This window comes from Physeter macrocephalus, chromosome 11 (genome assembly GCF_002837175.3).
Source record: "Physeter macrocephalus isolate SW-GA chromosome 11, ASM283717v5, whole genome shotgun sequence".
In the NCBI taxonomy this organism is placed as follows: Eukaryota; Metazoa; Chordata; class Mammalia; order Artiodactyla; family Physeteridae; genus Physeter; species Physeter macrocephalus.
Genome location: NC_041224.1, coordinates 95,749,897 through 95,769,511, shown reverse-complemented (window position 1 = coordinate 95,769,511; position 19,615 = coordinate 95,749,897). Strand labels below are relative to the sequence as shown.

The window sequence follows — 19,615 nt, the reverse complement described above, 5'->3', positions numbered from 1 at the left end:
CCCCCAGCCCCGCCCCCCATTCCCTGCATCTGTGCAGCGCTGTCCCCGCCTGAGCATCCCTCCCTCCTCGGAGCCCCTCCCCCTCGGCATCCGGGTGCAGTGGGTGAACCTTCCCCGTGGCCCAGGGCTGCGCTCGTTCCTCGCCACCTGTCCTCTGCCTCCACTCCTGGGGTCCTTGAGGATGGAGATGACACCCCCACGGGAGCGGTTCTGAACTAATCACTTGAGTTCATCAGGATTGGCTGGGACAAGCACGCAGCTCTCTGCTCACCTCCACGCTTTATCCGTCTTGTTCCACATCTTCAACGCCTTCCCTCTCTCTCTGTTCTCTCCAGCTGCTCCAATACTAACCATCCGCTAAGAACAAGCTCAATTCCCACCTCCTCCGTAAAGCCCTCCAGGACTACCCTCTGTTGATTCTTTTCCCTCTGAGATCCTAGAGCACGCTATACCAACCAGTTTTCAGGGGGAAATTCTTTGCCTCTCCTCCTGTGTGTTCATCTTTTCTCTCCAACTCGACTATAGCGTTCTTGAACGGAAATCAGTATTACCGAGTGACTGAATATACTTTTCACGAGTAAGAAAATCAACTTAGGATTTTTTAACTTTACAGTAATGCGAAAGCAATACGCATTCAGTAGAAACTACTTCGACTTTTGAATTTTGAGCTTTCCTCGGGCCCACCGTATGGGGAAAGACACTTCCTCCTGATGCTGGGTGGCAAAGCCCCAGCTCCCCACCAGCCACGCGACCACACCAGGAGACAGCGGATAGATGCAACCACCACGGACCCAGACAAGCACTCTGCTTGTCAGTACAGTAGTCAATAAATTACACGAGATGGTCAGCACTTTATTAAAAAATAGTCCTTGCATTAGATGATTTTGCCCAACTATAGGCTAACCTAGGTGTTCTGAGTGCACTGAATGTAGGTGAAGCTAAGCAGTGATGTTTGACACGTCAGGTGTATTAAATGCATTTTCAATTTATGATATTTTCAACTTACCATGGGTTTACTGGGACGTAACCCCATGGTAAGTTGAGGAAGATCTGTACAACAGAAGCAGCAGCCAAGGAACCAGTAGGAGAAATAATGGTTTTTATTTAAAGACAGTCACGGCATGGAAGCAACCTAAGTGTCCATCAACAGATGAATGGATAAAGAAGATGTGGCACATATATACAATGGAATATTACTCAGCCATAAAAAGAAATGAAACTGAGTTATTTGTAATGAGGTGGATAGACCTGGAGTCTGTCATACAGAGTGAAGTAAGTCAGAAGGAGAAAAACAAATACCATATGCTAACACATATATATGGAATTTAAGAAAAAAAATGTCATGAAGAGATTAGTGGTAGGACGGGAATAAAACACAGACCTACTAGAGCATGGACTTGAGGACATGGGGAGGGGGAAGGGTAAGCTGTGACGAAGTGAGAGAGTGGCAGGGACATATATACACTACCAAATGTAAATTAGATAGCTAGTGGGAAGCTGCCGCATAGCACAGGGAGATCACCTCTGTGCTTTGTGACCACCGAGAGGGGTGGGATAGGGAGGGTGAGAGGGAGGGAGACGCAAGAGGGAAGAGATATGGGAACATATGTATATGTATAACTGATTCACTTTGTTGTAAAGGAGAAACTAACACACTATTGTAAAACAGTTATACTCCAATAAAGATGTTAAAAAAAAATTATGTGATATATTTGACCAGAGCTAACTTATTGAACTTTGGTGTTATATTAGTCTAGGTGTCCCAAGAAGCATGCAAAGGAGGTGGGGGGGATCAGATCAGACCTGTGAAAGGTGTACTGTGGGAAACTCCAGTGACGAAAAATGGAGTGGAAGCCAAAGGAGGCTGGAAGTGCCCTCGAGTCTGATCTGATACCTAGAAAGGGGACAGGGCGGGAAGGAAGGAAGGAAGTTGGATAGGCTGAGACAGCTGTGCAGTTATCCTAACATTTCTGCGATGCTACTGGGGAGCCCTCCCACCCAAACCGTCTGTGGGAAGATTCCCCATCACCCTGAATGGCTCTTTCTTTCTCCATCTCCCTGCCCCACCCAGTCACCAAGTGGAAGCAATCAGGGCCGTGTGCCCTCCAGGAGAACAGAGGATGGACTCGAGAGTCACCACGTTGACCATCCACGGTTCTCCCTGCAGCAAAACAAAACTCTGAGATGCACATTTTCAGGACTGCAACACCTGTGCCTGTTATTATTATCCCAGAGTTACACATCCAGACGTGAAGATTTAGTCTTGTGTCTGAGAGTCTTTAAACTTGTGCGAGGATTCTACATGACTATACTTCCATAATTTATTTAAACAGTCTCCTATTGATGAAAACGGAATAGTTCACTCTAACCACCAGTGCTGAGGAAAAGATGTATCTTTGCAACCATGTCCTCTTACTGTCTTTTGCATCTGTTGAAATAGTTTCCCCAAAGCATAAGTAATGACTCCAAGAATGCAGACATTGTTCATTTTGAGATACTATCAGACTCATCTTCAAAAGAACCATACCAATTTATTTACACACAACACATTATGTGTGCATGTGTGTGTGCGCTTTGCCCTGATCTACAAAAGTAGTACAACTTTTACAAATTTTGCCATCATGATAGCAAACCATGACCCCGGCTGACCTTTTTCAATTTGATTGTCCGTTTAAAAATTTATTTTCACATATTAAAGGACTTTTCAAATAGTAAAAAAAAAAAAAATATATATATATAAATATATATAAATACAATCCAGATTTAATTTAGTTAATAATTCCACACTTCTCTTTTGCATCTAGGTTATCACATTGTTCTCTCATTCTCTGTGCTTTTGTTGAAAAGGGCCATAACTAGCAAGAACAGGTGCAATGTGAACAATAATTCACAATGTGTACAATGTATGTACATCACTTTACATATATTTTACATATGTTTGCAAAACTAAGTCATTTAATAAATTGTAGTAAGAATGAAAGGATTAAAATGACCACCAATTGGTAACTTACTCTTTTCCTCAGCTTCATAGAAACAATTAAAAAATCATTTTAAAGTATTTTCTTATTATCCATTCCTCAAGATTCCGCCTTCTTAGCATGTAACATTTAAATGCAGCATTTCTATTACAAAGATGTTTAAATCATCTAATAACAAAAGGCCATACGAAATTTAACTCCTCTAGGAATGCCCTTTTTAAAATATCTTTATGATAAGTCATGTAGGAATACTATTTATCTCTTTATACTAAAACCACCCTACTTTTAAAACGATAAAAATCAAATAAACTAGACCCTTTATTGGGTAACCAAAACACAAAGTCAGTAGCAAATTTTCTAGGATTCCCTGGTACATCTTCACTGCTTTAGGTAAGAGCTTAATGAGTTCTTATCTCATACATTATAACATAGTACACTACTGATCTTATATTTTAGATATATGCAATTAATGAAACTACTTAATAAAGGTTAGTTCAATAAATATGTACAAAATTTTGGAAGTATGGAGAAACTACAATTTAACTGAAACAGTAACTCTTCACCACCACTTAGAGCAATTCTTAAAATAACTTTTATGATAACTAGTACAAACTGAGGTATCACTCCATGAGTACAGGGACCATGTCTGTCTGTTCTGTTACCTACTCCACAGTACCTGGCAAAGAGTGAAACACCTGACTGATATTTGTGAATGAACAAATTAATAGAAATAACAATAACTAATAAAGCATGCATAATAGGAAGCATACTATGCTAGGCATTATATTAATGCTTTATATGTATTTAATCCTCACAACTTAATAGCGTAAGTATTATTATTTTCCCTATTTTTCCAATGTGAAAACGGCGGCTTAGTGAGGTTAAGTACTTTGTTTGAGACCCCACAGCTGGAAAATGATGGAGCAGTTTGATTCTAGAGCCTTTGTTCTTATCCATTATGCCAGAAACAATTGAAACAGATTTTAAAGTCAAGTAACACCTTGTAAATAAATATTAAAACTAAAAGATAAATAAAGACTATGACAAAACACAGACAAGAGGACCTACTATGTGCCAAAAACTAAAGTAGGCACTAGGAATACAAGATAAATTAAGTAAGACCCATGCCCTCAAGGGATTCACAGCCCAGATATATAAACAAAAAATTGTAATACAGTATGATGAGCTCTACATTATAGACAAATTGCTGTGGACACACAGAAGATGTGAAAATTTTGTTTATGAGGCTTTTCATGAGAGTTAAATCAGTAAATTTTAAATATATGAGAAGAGTATTCTAAGAGGACACAAAGTGTGAAGGATCCAAGTATATGTGAAAGATAATTAACAGAGTTAACAAGGCTAGAGGGCTGGATGATTGTTAAAATGTAGGCTCAGGTGGGGGGCATGCTGAGACAAGAAAAGTACACTAAAGTCTTATATGCCACATAAAGGAATTCAGATTTTACTCATTATTAGATAATGGGTGACAGTTGGGGATGGGAGGAGGTAGTTCAAAGGTTTTCACGCATGAGAGCTACATGATTTGGCCTGTGTTTTGGAAAGGTAATGCTGTTCACCATTAGATGCTGATTTATGTAAGAGATTAAGGCAGGGAGATCAATTAGGAGGTTAAAACAACAGACGAGTTAAAGATAAGGAAGGTTCAAATTAAAGCACTGGAGTGAGAATTCAGCTTTCAAGTTAAGCTTTAAGAGACAGAATAGACAGATTATGGAAGAGAAAAAAGTGAAGGAAGACTTTTAGCTTAAGCTAAGTGGAAAAGGTAAACTGCATTAATATAAACCAAGACAGAAGTACGAGAGAGGATAATGATTTCTGGTTTGGGGATTTTGCACTGATTTATCTATAGGACATGCAAGTTGTGTTAGGAATTTAGGGGTAGAGTTTAACAGAGGTCAACTATATAAAGTAATAGATCTGTGTATTGTCAACGGAGTTGACTGCCCAAAGATGGATAGTTTGAGAGAATCGGGTCAACGCCAGAACACCAACACGTCAGGGAAGGAAAAAGGAAATGGTGAAGGAGACTGAGAAGGAAATCTATTCAGATTTTCTATTTCTTCATGAGTCAGTTTCAACAGTTTAGGTCTCTAGGAATTTGTCCATTTCATGTAAATTTTTTAAATTTTCTGTCATGTAGTCCATAGCATTCCCTTATTATAATCCATTTTATATTTCTGTAAGGTCAGCAGAAATGTCCCCTCTTCCATTCCTGATTTTAGTAATTTGTCTTCTTTTTTTTCTTGGTCTATCTAGCTAAAGGTCTGTCAATTTTGTTCATTTTTTTTAAGAACCAATTTTTGGTTTTGTGAGTTTTTCCCCATTGTTTTTCTGTTTTCTCTTTTATTAATTTCCACTGTAATCTTTATTATTTCCTTCCTTCTGCTTGCTTTAGGTTTAATTTGCTCTTCTTTTTCTAGTGTCATAAGGTGGTAGGTTATTTACTGAAGATCTTTCTGGCCTCATAATGTAGGTGTCTACTGCTATAAATTTCCTTCTAAGTACTGCTTAAGCTGTACCCCATAACTTTTGGTACCTTGTGATGATTAAGTTTTAAATAAGGAATCAGTAGAAAATCACTTTTGAATCTTAGAAGGTAGGGTCATTAATGCCATATATGATGCAGGACAACCTATTATTTTTCTCTGAAGGAGACACAATGCTGCTGTAAAGAAAAAAAGTTGGCTTTGAGTTAGATTTCAGCTCTGCCACTTAGTAATTATGGGACCTTGAGCAAGTCTTGGTTTCCTCAGCAGAGCTATTGAAAAAAATTAAATGAGATAGTATATTTATAAATCATTTTCTTGATTATTCAGTGTTCATTCCTCCATACTAACAGCACCCAAATTTCCCTTGGGGAACGATCTTCCTCAATTGTATATCCACTGTCTCAATGAGTCTGATTCACTCTCAGGCAAGGCTGGGTATTAATTGCTCTAAGCCAATCAGAATAATCTAGAAACTGAGATCACTTTGATGATGAAAAGAGAACTAGATAGTCAAGACTTAAGATAATCAATGCATGATATTACTCTAACAAGTATAATTGTTTCAGGGATGTTCTAATCAGAGCAAAACTCAATACCTTCATATAATTATGAGAAGTGATGTTATACTTAAAGAGAAAGCATACAGTCCCCTTCCAGTTGCTATGGGCAATCGTCTCTCAACTGTGAAAGAAACCAACAAGAAGATAAAGTTCACAACATGGAAAAGATAATCGCAGGAAAAAAGAGCACTGAATGGACAGCCACATACAAAAAAGTAGACCCTATCTTATACCATATACAAAAATCAACTATCAAACATCAAAAATCAACAGTCCATCAAAATGGATTATAGACTTGACCATAAGACCTGAAACCATAAAACTCATGGAAGAAAACACAAGGGGTAAGTTCCTTGACATCAGCCTTGGCAATGATTTTTTTGGACTTGACAACAAGGGCAAAGATGACAAATGCAAAAATAAACAAGTGGGATTACACTAAATCAAAAAGTTCCTGCACAGCAAAGGAAACCATCAAAATATAACTAAAGCATATCCCACCTCTGAATCTTTCAGCTTGGTGTGTAGGAAAAGTGCATGTGCTCAAGACTGCTTGAGTTAAATATCAGCTTTTTCACTTGCTAGTTTGTTACTTAACCTCTACAAGCCACATGAAGAGTAAGATAGCACTTACCTCAAAGAGTTACTGCACAAGTGAAATCAGCTAAAGTATGTCTAATCCTTAATATACTGCCTGGTACATAATAAATGCTCAATATATGCTCCCTATTACTATCATTAAAGCTTAGTGATTATGAGCACTAATTTTGGAAGGAGACAGATATAAGTTCAAATCTTGGCTCTACTAACCAGGCTCACCTAGCATGTGTCCCTCTCTTTGGCACCACCCATTCTGTCAAATCTGACTGTACTTCAGTGGACCAGGCCAAACATGTCCCATAATGTCACTGCCCACACTATTCATAGGATATCTCCCCCAAATAACTGTTTTTATCATTTGCCTGCTCAAGAGACCATAAACAATAATGCCTGAAGAAATAAGATTAAAATGGTGAGCCTGAAAAAAAAAATAAAAATAAAAAAATAAAAAATAAAAATAATAAAATGGTGAGCCTGGAATTCAAGATTCATTCTACGTTACTCTTCAAACCTCATTTCCTTCAGTTTAACAAGAATTATACACTCTTAAGTCTGTTTCTTTTTTATTGTCCCTCACAAATGTTCTACCTTATTGCTCACATTTATTTCCGTCAACCTTGCCTCCTCAAATCAAATACAGCTCTTAAAATCTAAATATCCCTGTAGGAGGTAATATTAACGAATTAATACTCAGGATTAGATTTTCAGATATTTAGCAAGTTAGTCACCTAGCCAGGCACAGAGGGGGAAAAAACAAACAAGACAATTAAAATAAGAGTTCCCTAGAGACAAGAGCAGCAGAGTCTGGTGCACAGATGGAACTAGAGAAAGAAGTCAGCAAGGCAGCACTGATCACTAGGAATCACAGGTTGTAGACCACAAGAAAACACAGGATGGAAATATATCAACAAACCAATTTTAACTTTCTGCTTATGTGTCTACTCTTAGAAATCTGCTAAAACACAAAAGGAATCCTGAACATACAAACCAGATCTTTACCAACCACTCAAAATATCACCACTAAGGCTTTTTCTTAAGTCTTCTAGCTCTTGACTACTCTAACCCTACAAGGAATGCTTGTGGACTCAGCAAGCTCCGTGCACAAGAGAAATAATCAGTGATATCTCCACCCAAAAAAGACAGTAAGAAGTAGACTTAATTTAGATAGACAGATAATATCTAAAGATATTATAGGCAAAGTAAGACCTTGCTAGTTAAACACAGATTTTAACTGTGATGTAAGAAAGAATTTCTATTCATCTAAGGCTTTTTTTTTTCTTAAAGGAAGAGGTATGCTATATGCTTAACTAAATGCACATAACCTAAAGAATCTTTTTGTTCTTACAATTTCAGATGATCATCTACTACTCTTGCTTTCAATTCAAGAGCTTAAAACTATGGCAGGTAGTGGTTTGATGGTCGACATCCCAGTGTTAAAATTTTTTTTTTTTTTTTTTTTTTTTTGCGGTACGCGGGCCTCTCACTGTTATGGCCTCTCCTGTTGAAGAGTACAGGCTCCGGACGCGCAGGCTCAGCGGCCATGGCTCACAGGCCCAGCCGCTCCACGGCATGTGGGATCTTCCCAGACCGGGGCACGAACCCGTGTCCCCTGCATCGGCAGGCGGACTCTCAACCATTGCGCCACCAGGGAAGCCCCTCAGTGTTAAATATTAATAAGAGTAAAATGTCATGCAAAAGGCAAGTAATTTTACATAACTTGCTGCTAGAGGAAAGTAAATCAATCAAAATGGGCATCCGTTATTTTTCTTTTTAAATAAAAGAAGCCATTTAGTAATAAAGTGAAAACCTGAACTAAAAGTATCCCTAACCCACTAAATGGGGATGTTCTGGAATTCAAAGAGCAAATTCCAGGTCATTACAAATTAGCAAATAAGGGGATTCTGCAAAGCTGGACAATTAGACTACTAAAGGTACAACAAAATTAGCTTCCTTATCCATCTATCATTTACTCCTCATATTTACCCACTCCTCACCAAAAACAAACAAACCATATCTACCCTAATAATAACTCCTGAAATATCCACACCAATGGGAGATAGAAAAGTATAAGGCTAGGTCCCTTCCTCAAAGAATTTACAATATTGTTAGAAGCAATAAATGTATTACAAGATCAATATAGGCAGTACAAGATCAAATTATAGCTTATAAAAATGAAGAATAAGCATTACAGAGAAAGCAAGAGATTAGATTAGAATACATCATAGAGCTTGGAGCCTGACTGAGTTAACTTGACAGTGATACCAAAAGAAGGAAGGGTGTCTTCTAAGCCAAGTCCCTAGGAAAAATAATTCAGCCAAGGAGTCTAAGGAATAAAGGCTCCTATCAGCATTCATAAGAATGCCCATCTAACAATCCTTTAGGTTCTAAGTAGCTCACCAGGAGCTAAAGGCAGAAGAAAGTTTCCAAACTCTTCAGTCTAGATAACCATCACAGGGAATTTCATCATTTAAACAAGACTATCCTATCACAATGGCCAATTTAAAACTAGCAGGCTTTTATGACTAGAATGAAAAAAAAAAAGAGCATGATTTCCTCACCCTATTTTTTAAATGTACTAAACTATTACAAAAATGTATAAACAAATATATGTTTAAAAGAAGAGAGAAAAGATAAAGAATTAGGAGACCACTGCAAGAGGTCCAATATCTGCATAACAGGTAGGTGTTCCAGAAGAGAAGATAGATAAAATAAACGGGTGGAAACCACCAACAAAATAATTCAAGAAAATTTCCCAAGAAAAACTTTCAGATTGCAAGTTTCAATAAAGGACACAGCCTGGCTTACTAAATGAAAATACACAAATGGCACAACACTGGAGAAAAAGAAAAAAAAAAGTTGCCAAAGTAACAAGAATCACAATGGGAATTACCTTTCTCAACCACTACAGTGAGTCTGAAGACAAATTTCTGAAGTAAAATTATTTTCAATCCAGAATTCTATATCCAGCCAGTGTTTTCTAACATCAGGGTAGACATGCAAGAGAGATCTCAAAAATATATCTCCCACGTACCCTTTACTCAGGAAGTTAGTAGAGGGGTGCTTCACTAAAATGAGAATAAATGAAAAGAGAAAGGGATTCAACAAGGCACACAATATAAAAGAGAAGCAAGGGGAGTCCCCAGGAAGACATTGCGGGGTGAGCCAAGGACAATAGCTGTGAATGTAGAAAATAACCAGGCCTAACTGGAGCAGACTAGGAGGTTCCTGAAGTGATTTCCCTAAGAAGAAGAAATTAAGAATTGTTGTGTTTATCAGTAATTCATCCGTTTTTATTACAGAATAGTATTCCATTGTATGGATATATCACAGTTGATTTAGCCATTCACTCTTTGAAGGACATATTTTTGGTAATTAAGAATAAAGCTGATATAAATATTTATGTATATGTTTCTGTATGAATGTAAATTTTCATTTCTTTAGGTTAAATGCCTATGAGAGTGGGACTGCTGGGTCACAGAGTGAATCCATATTGAACATATGCTAAGTATATGTTCAATTGTTTTCCAGAGGAGCTGTATCAATTTGCAACCCCTCCAGCAAGGTATGAGGGTTCCAGTTGCTCTATGTCCTTGTCAGCACTTGGTATTGTCAAATTTTATACTATTTTAATAGATGTGCAGCAGGAATTCACCATGACTTTAATTTGCATTCCCCTAATGGCTAGTTATGTTAAACATCTTTTGCTGAGCTGATTTTCCACTCTATATCCTCTCTGCCAAAGCCCATTAAAGATTTTAAATTAGATTGTTTTCTTACTGTTGAGTTTTCAGAGTTTTTACATATTCTGAATATAAGTCCTTTGCAAGTATGTGATTTGCAAATATTTTCTCCCAGTCTATAATCTGTCTTTTCATTCTCTTAACAGTGTCTTTCACAAGCATAGCTTTTAGTTTGATTCAGTCCTATTCATCAGTTTCTTCTTTTATCAATCATGATTTTGGTATCATGTGAAAGAACTTCTTGCTTACACCAGCTCACAAAGATTTTCTATGTTTGCTTCTAAAAGCTGTATAGCTTTATATTTCACATTTAAATGTGGTACATTTTATTTTATTTATTTATTTTTGAGATATAATAGCTGACATTTATTTAGGGCTCAGGACATGTAACATCTCATTTAATCCTCATGGTGGTTCTGAGGTTGTTAAGACAATGTCAAATTCCAGTTCAAAATTCCAGTTCAGAAGCAATAATCAGGACAAATATTATATTATTATCAGAGACAATTTCAAATGAAAATATAACTTTCACAGATCAATATGCATCAAATAGTACTGAATCAAAACATAAAGTAAAAATTATAAGTACAAGAAGAAATGAGAGGGCTTTCCTGGTGGCACAGTGGTTAAGAATCTGCCTGCCAATGCAGGGGACACGAGTTCAAGCCCTGGTCTGGGAAGATGATGTGCAGTAAATTTTAAGTTTATTTTTGTATAATGTGTGTGGTTTAGGTCAAGGTTCACTATTTTTGTATTTGGATGTCCAATTGTTCCAACACCACTTATCAAAAGTGCTATTCTTTTTCCACTTTGCAACTTTGGCCATATTTGTGTGAGTCTATTTCTAGAATCTATTCTATTTAATTAATCTATATGTCTATCCCTTTGCCAATATCACAGTCTTGATTGTGGTAGCTTTGTACTAAGTTTTATATCATGTAGTTTGATTTTTCCAACATTTTTCTTTTTATTTATTTATTTATTTTTAAACATCTTTATTGGAGTATAATTGCTTTACAATGGTGTGTTAGTTTCTGCTTTATAACAAAGTGAATCAGTTATACATACACATATGTTCCCATATCTCTTCCCTCTTGTGTCTCCCTCCCTCCGACCCTCCCCCAACATTTTTCTTTTTCAAAATTGTTTTGGTTATTTTAGGTCCTTTGCCTTTCTATACAAATTCTAAAATTGGTTTCTCTATAACTACAAACAGTGCTGCTGGGATTTTTGTTGTTGCTGTTATTGCTTTAAATCTATAAATCAACTTGAGGAGAATCAACATCTTAACTATAGTGAATCTTCCAATTCATGAATGCATGTCTCTCCATTTATTTAAATTTTCTTACTTTTTTTTAAAATCAGGGTTTTACAGTTTTCAGCATAGAGATCTCATACATATTTTGCTACATTTATACCTAATTCTTTCATTTTGGGAGAGCTACTATAAACGGATTTTTTAAAATTCAGTTTTCAATGGTTTATTTCTAGTATACAGAAATATGATTGCTTTTTGTGGGCTGACCTTGAACCACTTGCTAAACTCATTTATTGTAGGAATTTTTTTGTGGATTCCTTGGGATTTTCTACATATACAATCATGCCATCTGCAAATAGAGACAGTTTTATTTCTTCCTTTCCAATCAGTATGCCATTATTTCTTCAAATATTTTTGCCACACCACAACCGTTCTCTTCACATTCTGGGTCTCTGATGACACAAATGTTAGATCTTATGATAGTCTCAAGGTTTCTGAAGCTGCTTATTTATTTATTTTTAACTTTTCTTCTCTATTCTTCAAATTGGATTTTTATTTATCTATTTTTTAAGTTCACTGACTTATTCATCTGTTATATTCTCTCTGCTACTGAGCCCATCCAGTGAGTTTTTCACTTCCATTATTGTATTTCTGTTCTAACATTTCCATTTAGTTCTTCTTTATATCTTCTATTTCTTTGCTGAGACTTTCTATCTTCCCACTCATTCCTGGAATATGGTCATAATAGCTGATTTTAAAAGTCTTTTTGAGATAATTTTAACATCTGTGATCCTGGCACTGGCATCTGTTTTCTGTCTTTTCCCATGTGAGTTCAGATTTCACTAGTTCTTTTTAAGCTGAGTAATTCAAGATTGTATTCTGGACGTTTTGAATATTATCTTATGAGAATCTGAGTCTTATTTAAGTCCCACCAAGAATGTTGGTGTTTTTGTTTTAGCCAGTAATTGACCCAGTTGGGTTCACACTTCAAGTTCTGACCATCCTTCTGCAGGCTGCATTTCCAATTTCAATTCAGTTTGCAAAGCCTTTGTAGTCATACTGAATGTGTTCCATAATCATCCCACACAGTGTCCAGTTTGGGGCTTGGGGGTGGTCTATGCCATAATTCAGTCCTCAATGTTTTTGTATGCTGTTTAGGATCACACCCATGCATGCACAGCTTGGAAGTCAGCTCAGAAGTCCGTGAGCAACTTTAAGTGATCAGTTTCCCAAGCTCCTCATTCTCCTGCAATCTTTTGGTTTCCTGGGGCTTCCCTTTTTCAGCCTTCCAGCAGAAAGCTGGGGCTTCATTAACCCCATTCTGCCATGTACTTCCTGTAACTGTGCCCACATCAGAGCCAAGCAACAGAAGAGTAGAGGGAGAAGAAAAGCAATGGGATTTGGAAGGGTCCCTTCCCTCTGAGATTTAGGCTCCTGCCTGCCCCACTGATGCCACTGCAGCTACTGTCCAGGATTGCTTGAGGCCTTGGGGGCAAGAGAATGAAGAAAAGGGCGGGGGGGGAGAAAAAAGAGAAGATGTGGGATTGCCACATTTTCTCTGAATATTAGGAGACCCCTTTCCTGCTCCTTGAGTCAGAACTAGAGGGCTTCTCGTGGTGCTTTTTCTGTCCATGTTAATAATGCTCAGGTCCAAGTTTCAGGATACATTAAGCTCAGGCTGGGGCATACTGGAAGAAAAAAAAAATGGTAAACTCACCGCCGGTTCAGTAGTACTTTGAATTCTGGTCTTCTTCCCCAATCTGCCTCCTACTATTTATTTTTCAGAGTCCTCAAATAGCCACTCCAAGCATTCTGTCCAGGTCTTATAGCTGCATTCAGTGGGAGAGACAGGGTGAAGTGTGCTTACTCCATCTTATCTGGAACCAGAACCTGGACTACTGCTTTTCATAACAAATTTTGTAGAACTGATTGACTAAACTATTTGTTAAATTTGGTTATAAGAAATTAAAATTTAAAAATAAATAAATCCTGTAATAACCTTATTGAGGAAAAGGGAACAAGCAAGCTACTAGGATCACATTTTTTTAAGCATATATACTTTTGGAAATTAAATGCTTAGGAAAAAAGTGAAGTTCTTAATTGTACTTTGCCTTACTTCCTTAAATCTTATTCTACCTGTGGATTTTTATAAATACTGAGACTAAAGTACTTATCCAAAGTATGAGACAGAGGAAGCCAATTGCAGATGAGAAGGTATAAACTGTTTAAGAAATTGAAAAAACGTTCAGGATGACCAACACTGAGTGTAAGCCCAACAGTTTCAAGAAATGAGGCTAGAGAAGCAGGCAGGCATCAGTTCAAGGTTTTGTATGCCATGTTAATCTAAGGTGGGTGGATTTACCTGAGTAAAGGAAGGCCCTGAAGTGTTTTAGCAATGGTCAGGGGGTGACATGATCCGATTGGTATGTTTGAAGGATCACTCCTCTGGAGAACATAAAGGTGCATAGAAAATGAGTCTTACTGTCTGAATCTAAAGGGTCACATCAAGTTGCAGGACAGTATATACTAGTATGATTCCACACGTGGTTGGGGGTTATAGGTAGGGAGGGAGATTTTATACACACACATACACACAGGCACACACATAATATTATTATACACATCTTATATAATCACATGATTATATATCCAAATATGTCCATAAATCATATGATCATATGAATTTATATCTGATTATGATTCTATATAATTATATATATGTATGTATATATGTGGATAAACAGATTAAAATATGTATTGAATGTTTCTGGAAAAAAAACACAAGAAACCAGTAAGAGTGGTTAGAGAAGGAGAGTGAAGGGCTAAGAGAAAAAATCTTTTACTTTTCACATTATTCTTCTGTTTGATTTTTAAATTCTTTTACCATGAACATTTACACTCTTAAAAAGGGTTGTAAAAAAATGGAAGATCTTATGCATAAATTAGATATGAGACAGATATAAGATATTAAAGCAGGATATGTATGAATGAGCCTAGCGTTCAGTAACACTGTTTCTAGCATATAGTAAGACAGACAGACACTGTTATAGATCTTCCCACAAATAAGATATTACCAACCATTTATAAAGTAATTTCACAACACAAAACAGCTTTCTAATTACATTATACTACACTATACTGTACTAATTTACCAGGTATTTTCAAGCATTCAGAAATTTGAGGAAAGATAAAGAGTAAGAATGGATTTTAAAGGTATTTATTCTTATCACTTAATTACATTTTTACTGTAAAAGAAATGCTTGCATATTTTTCTCAATTTCTTAAGCACCGTAGGGTATAAAGGGAAACAGCAAAAGAGCCTTTCCTGCCCTGGCCCTTCTGATTCCAATAGCCAAATATAACCATTCCAAATGGTCTCTTGAGTTCTATACAATTCCAGACTTTCTTTGTGCATATAAAGCACATATAAATATATATACTTATATATATTATATTCTCTTTCAAGGAAATAAACCTCTGCTCCTTAAAATAATCTAGACCTATTCTATTATGTTGGCCAAAAAGTTCATTCAGGTCTTTCCGCATGAGCTTATGGAAAAACCCAAACAAAATTTTTGGCCAACCCGATATTTCTTACATGTCATTTTTCTAAACCCAAATAGAGTAATGAATAGACAAATCCCTAAACTGGCAGATAAAGTTAAATCTTCCAAGTCAGGAAATGCTAAAATGGACATACTAACAGATAAAGTTCTCAATGATCACCTAACACCCTTTGATACAAAAGATAAACCTTAACCAGGGCAAGCAAAAGTTACTTTAAGGGGAAAAAATGCACAGGCTGAAATGAACAAAAGGACAGATGATAGGTTTTTAAAAGGTTAAAATATATAATGAGGGGTAAGGGTTTATCCCAAAACTTTAGGTCCCAGAGTCTATTATGCTCTTCCATAAAAGGAGTCATCAGAGATCTTCTAACACACCCTTTGATTAAACAGAAATTTAACGAGGGCAAGCAAATTTGGAATAACTTTCATAGACATTCTATACTGAACAGACCAGAGGTCTAATCCAGAATTTACATTATTTCTTATATTCTTATGACCGGGGGAAGAAAGTTGTCACATATTACAGCAGTAGCTGGAGACGTCAAGCAGGGAAGGCAGAAGAGGTGCCGTTGATCTTCTGTAATAGTTATCCTTCATCTCAACTTTCGGCCTATGCTCTGCAGTTTCTAAGGCAAAAATAAAATCCAGGACCAATATTTCAGGGCTTAAAAAAAAAGTCTCCAGAAGTCAGAATAAAAATCACAATCTCTTTATGGGCTGTTAGGAAAAAGGTAGTTTTTCCCTGCATTTATATGGGGCAAGAAAAATTAATTCCTATTTCAACTGAGAATAATAAAATTATTTGGTTATCAAACAGTGGCATTTACTCTCTTATTTCTTAATATTAATAGGATCTTCACTTGCTTTTAGAGGATGTAGAGGAGAAAAACTTTTAAATAATTCAACAAGCTTTTAATTAATTACTTTTTCACCCAAGGTAATAAATAAAGAGAAAAACCTCAGTTTTACTCAAGTTGGTGCTTTGAAAGGACACAAGAGATAAGATGATGTTGATCATTTACAGCATGAAGTAAAGAGCTAAAATGGGAAAGGCTGGGCAAGGTTCTAGTCACTCATTGATTTAAGTAGTGATTTTTAAGTACAAAAAAACTTCATTAGATTGAACACATTATGGAGGGAAGACACATAAGAATTAGTGAGAAACCTGATCTACAGAATATTTTTAAAGAAAAACTATTTTTAAGCTTAGGTATATATTTATATTTCAATTGGAAGCAAGTAAACAGAATATAAACTTTTAAAGATCCTAGGAAGACTTCCTTTAATGAAAAGATATAAGGATAAATTTTAGTCATAATATTATGAATTCCCCAAATATTACACCACCTATATGCAAAGGTTAAAAAAAACTTCCAAACCACAGAAATCATTTTCTGGAACACCCAAGTGACTGGCTTTTGTAACAATGAGGAATTGAACATCTATATAATATGGTTTTGAGAATCTAAGCCATAGTCATCCAAAGGTGACTTTATCAACTAGTATTTATAACACTCTTTAACGAATCATTCCAGAATCTTAACAATTCTTTTTCTTACCAAAAAACTAAATTTTATTAACAAAATAACAAAACAGAAGAGTTAATGGTATCCTATTCTCCACATCTCCATTTACAAATGTATCAGCAAATACAAAGCCACTGTCTGCTATCATTTTGCCACTAAGCATAATATGTCAAGTTTAAAAGTACATAATTCCAGGGCTTCCCTGGTGGTGCAGTGGTTAAGAATCCCCCTGCCAATGCAGGGGACACGGGTTTGAGCCCTGGACTGGGCAGATCCCACAAGCCGTGGAGCAACTAAGCCCGTACGCCACAACTACTGAGCCTGTGCTCTAGAACCCGTGAGCCACAACTACTAAGCCTGTAAACCTAGAGCCTGTGCTCTGCAACAAGAGAAGCCAAAGCAATGAGAAGCCTGCACACCACAATGAAGAGTAGCCCCCACTCACCGCAACTAGAGAAAGCCCACACGCAGCAATGAAGATCCAATGCAGCCAAAAATAAAATAAACAAATTTTAAAAATTAAAAAATTAAAGTACACAATTCCTGCCCTTTTAGAGCCTGAAATTTAAAAGAGAACACAAATATGTTTTTAAAAATAAAATACACAATGTAAACAAATTGAAAAGTGCACATAGAATAAACCAAGCAAAATCTAGTATTTATGAAAACCTATTGAGAGAAATGTGTTGGTCTAATAGCAGTTAGTGTCCTAGTCCCCACACCATGATCTCAATTGTTTCCCAATAGAAGGAAGTAGGGATCTTGGAGAAAAAGGGTTCCTGATTCCAACTCTGGTGAAGGGAAAGCCTGAAACACGTACTGGGCCAGAAAGCTAGAATGATATCAAAGAACACTGAAGTTATATCAGAAGGACAAGCAGCCAATTTAAAAGGGCATCCACTAGTGAAAAAAAGTGAAAATTTTAGTCTGAGAAGAATAATGACTACAGTGGGTTGAAATAAAATATAAAAAATCCATGATCACATAGTGATACTCAAAACGAAAAACAGACCAGAGGGCAGACAGCAGAAGCAAGAAGAACTACAATCCTGCAATCTGTGGAACAAAAATCACATTCACAGAAAGATAGACAAGATGAAAAGGCAGAGGGCTATGTACCAGATGAAGGAACAGATAAAACTCCAGAAAAACAACTAAATGAAGTGGAGATAGGCAACTTTCCAGAAAAAGAGTTCAAAATAATGATAGTGAAGATGATCCAGGACCTCGGAAAAAGAATGGAGGCAAAGATCGAGAATATGCAAGAAATGTTTAACAAAGACCTGGAAGAAATAAAGAACAAACACACAGAGATGAACAATACAATAACTGAAATGAAAAATATACTACAAGGAATCAATAGCAGAATAACTGAGGCAGAAGAACAGATAAGTGACCTGGAAGACATAATGGGGGAATTCACTGCTGCAGAACAGAATATAGAAAAAAGAATGAAAAGAAATGAAGACAGCCTAAGAGACCTCTGGGACAACATTAAACACAACAACATTCACATTATAGAGGTCCCAGAAGTAGAAGAGAGAGAGAAAGGACAAGAGAAAATATTTGAAGAGATTATAGTTGTAAACTTCCCTAACATGGGAAAGGAAAGAGCTACCCAAGTCCAGGAAGCACAGAGAGTCCCATACAGGATAAACCCAAGAAGAAACATGTGCAGACACAAGTAGTCAAATTGGCAAAAATTAAAGACAAAGAAAAATTATTGAAAGCAGCAAGGGAAAATAATTACCTTAAATGTAAATGGATTAAATGCTCCCACCAAAAGACACAGACTGGCTGAATGGATACAAAAACAAGACCCATATATATGCTGTCTACAAGAGACCCACTTCAGACCTAGGGACACATACAGACTGAAAGTGAGGGGATGGAAAAAGATATTCCATGCAAATGAAAATCAATAGAAAGCTGGAGTAACAAAACTCATATCAGATAAAATAGACTTCAAAATAAAGAATGTTACAAGAGACAAGGAAGGACACTACATAATGATCAAGGGATCAATCCAAGAAGAAGATATAACACTTGTAAATATATATGCACCCAACATAGGAGCACCTCAATACATAAGGCAACTGCTAACAGCTATAAAAGAGGAAATCGACAGAAACACAATAATAGTGGGAGACTTTAACACTTCATTTACACCAATGGACAGATCATCCAAACAGAAAATTAAAAAGGAAACACAAGCTTTAAATGACAAAATAGACCAGATAGATTTAATTGATATTTATAAGACATTCCATCCAAAAATAGCATATTATACTTTCTTCTCAAGTACGCACAGAACATTCTCCAGGAAAGATCATATCTTGGGTCACAAATCAAGCCTCCGTAAATTTAAGAAAACTGAAATCATATCAAGCATCTTTTCTGACCACAACGCTATGAGATTAGAAATCAATTACAGGGAAAAAACGTCACAAACACATGGAGGCTAAACAATACATTACTAAATAAACAAGAGATCACTGAAGAAATCAAAAAGGAAAACAAAAAATACCTAGAGACAATGACAACGAAAACATGAACATCCAAAACCTATGGGATGCAGCAAAAGCAGTTCTAAGAGGGAAGTTTATACCTATAAAAGCCTACCTCAAGAAATAAGAAACATCTCAAATAAACAATCTAACGTTACACCTAAAGGAACTAGAGAAAGAAGAACAAACAAAACCCAAAGATACCAGAAGGAAAGAAATCATAAATATCAGAGCAGGCATAAATGAAGTAGAAACATAGAAAACAATAGCAAAGATCAATAAAACTAAAAGCTGGTTCTTTGAGAAGATAAAAAAATTGATAAACCATTAGCCAGACTCATCAAGAAAAAGAGGGAGAGGACTC

The 19,615-nt window shown here is 36.4% G+C and overlaps 1 protein-coding gene across 7 annotated transcripts in view; it reads right to left on the bottom strand.

Annotated features, from left to right (window-relative positions):
* Positions 1-19,615, bottom strand: part of TTBK2 (tau tubulin kinase 2) — a 156,633-nt gene that overhangs the window by 80,909 nt on the left and 56,109 nt on the right. For 2 of the 7 annotated variants that reach the window (XM_028495413.1, XM_028495414.1), the window contains exon 2: positions 13,367-13,478. The exons of the other annotated variants lie outside the window; for them this stretch is intronic. The gene's annotated coding sequence lies outside the window, so the exon portion shown is untranslated. The remainder of the gene's footprint in view (positions 1-13,366; positions 13,479-19,615) is intronic. 7 annotated transcript variants of the gene reach the window in all.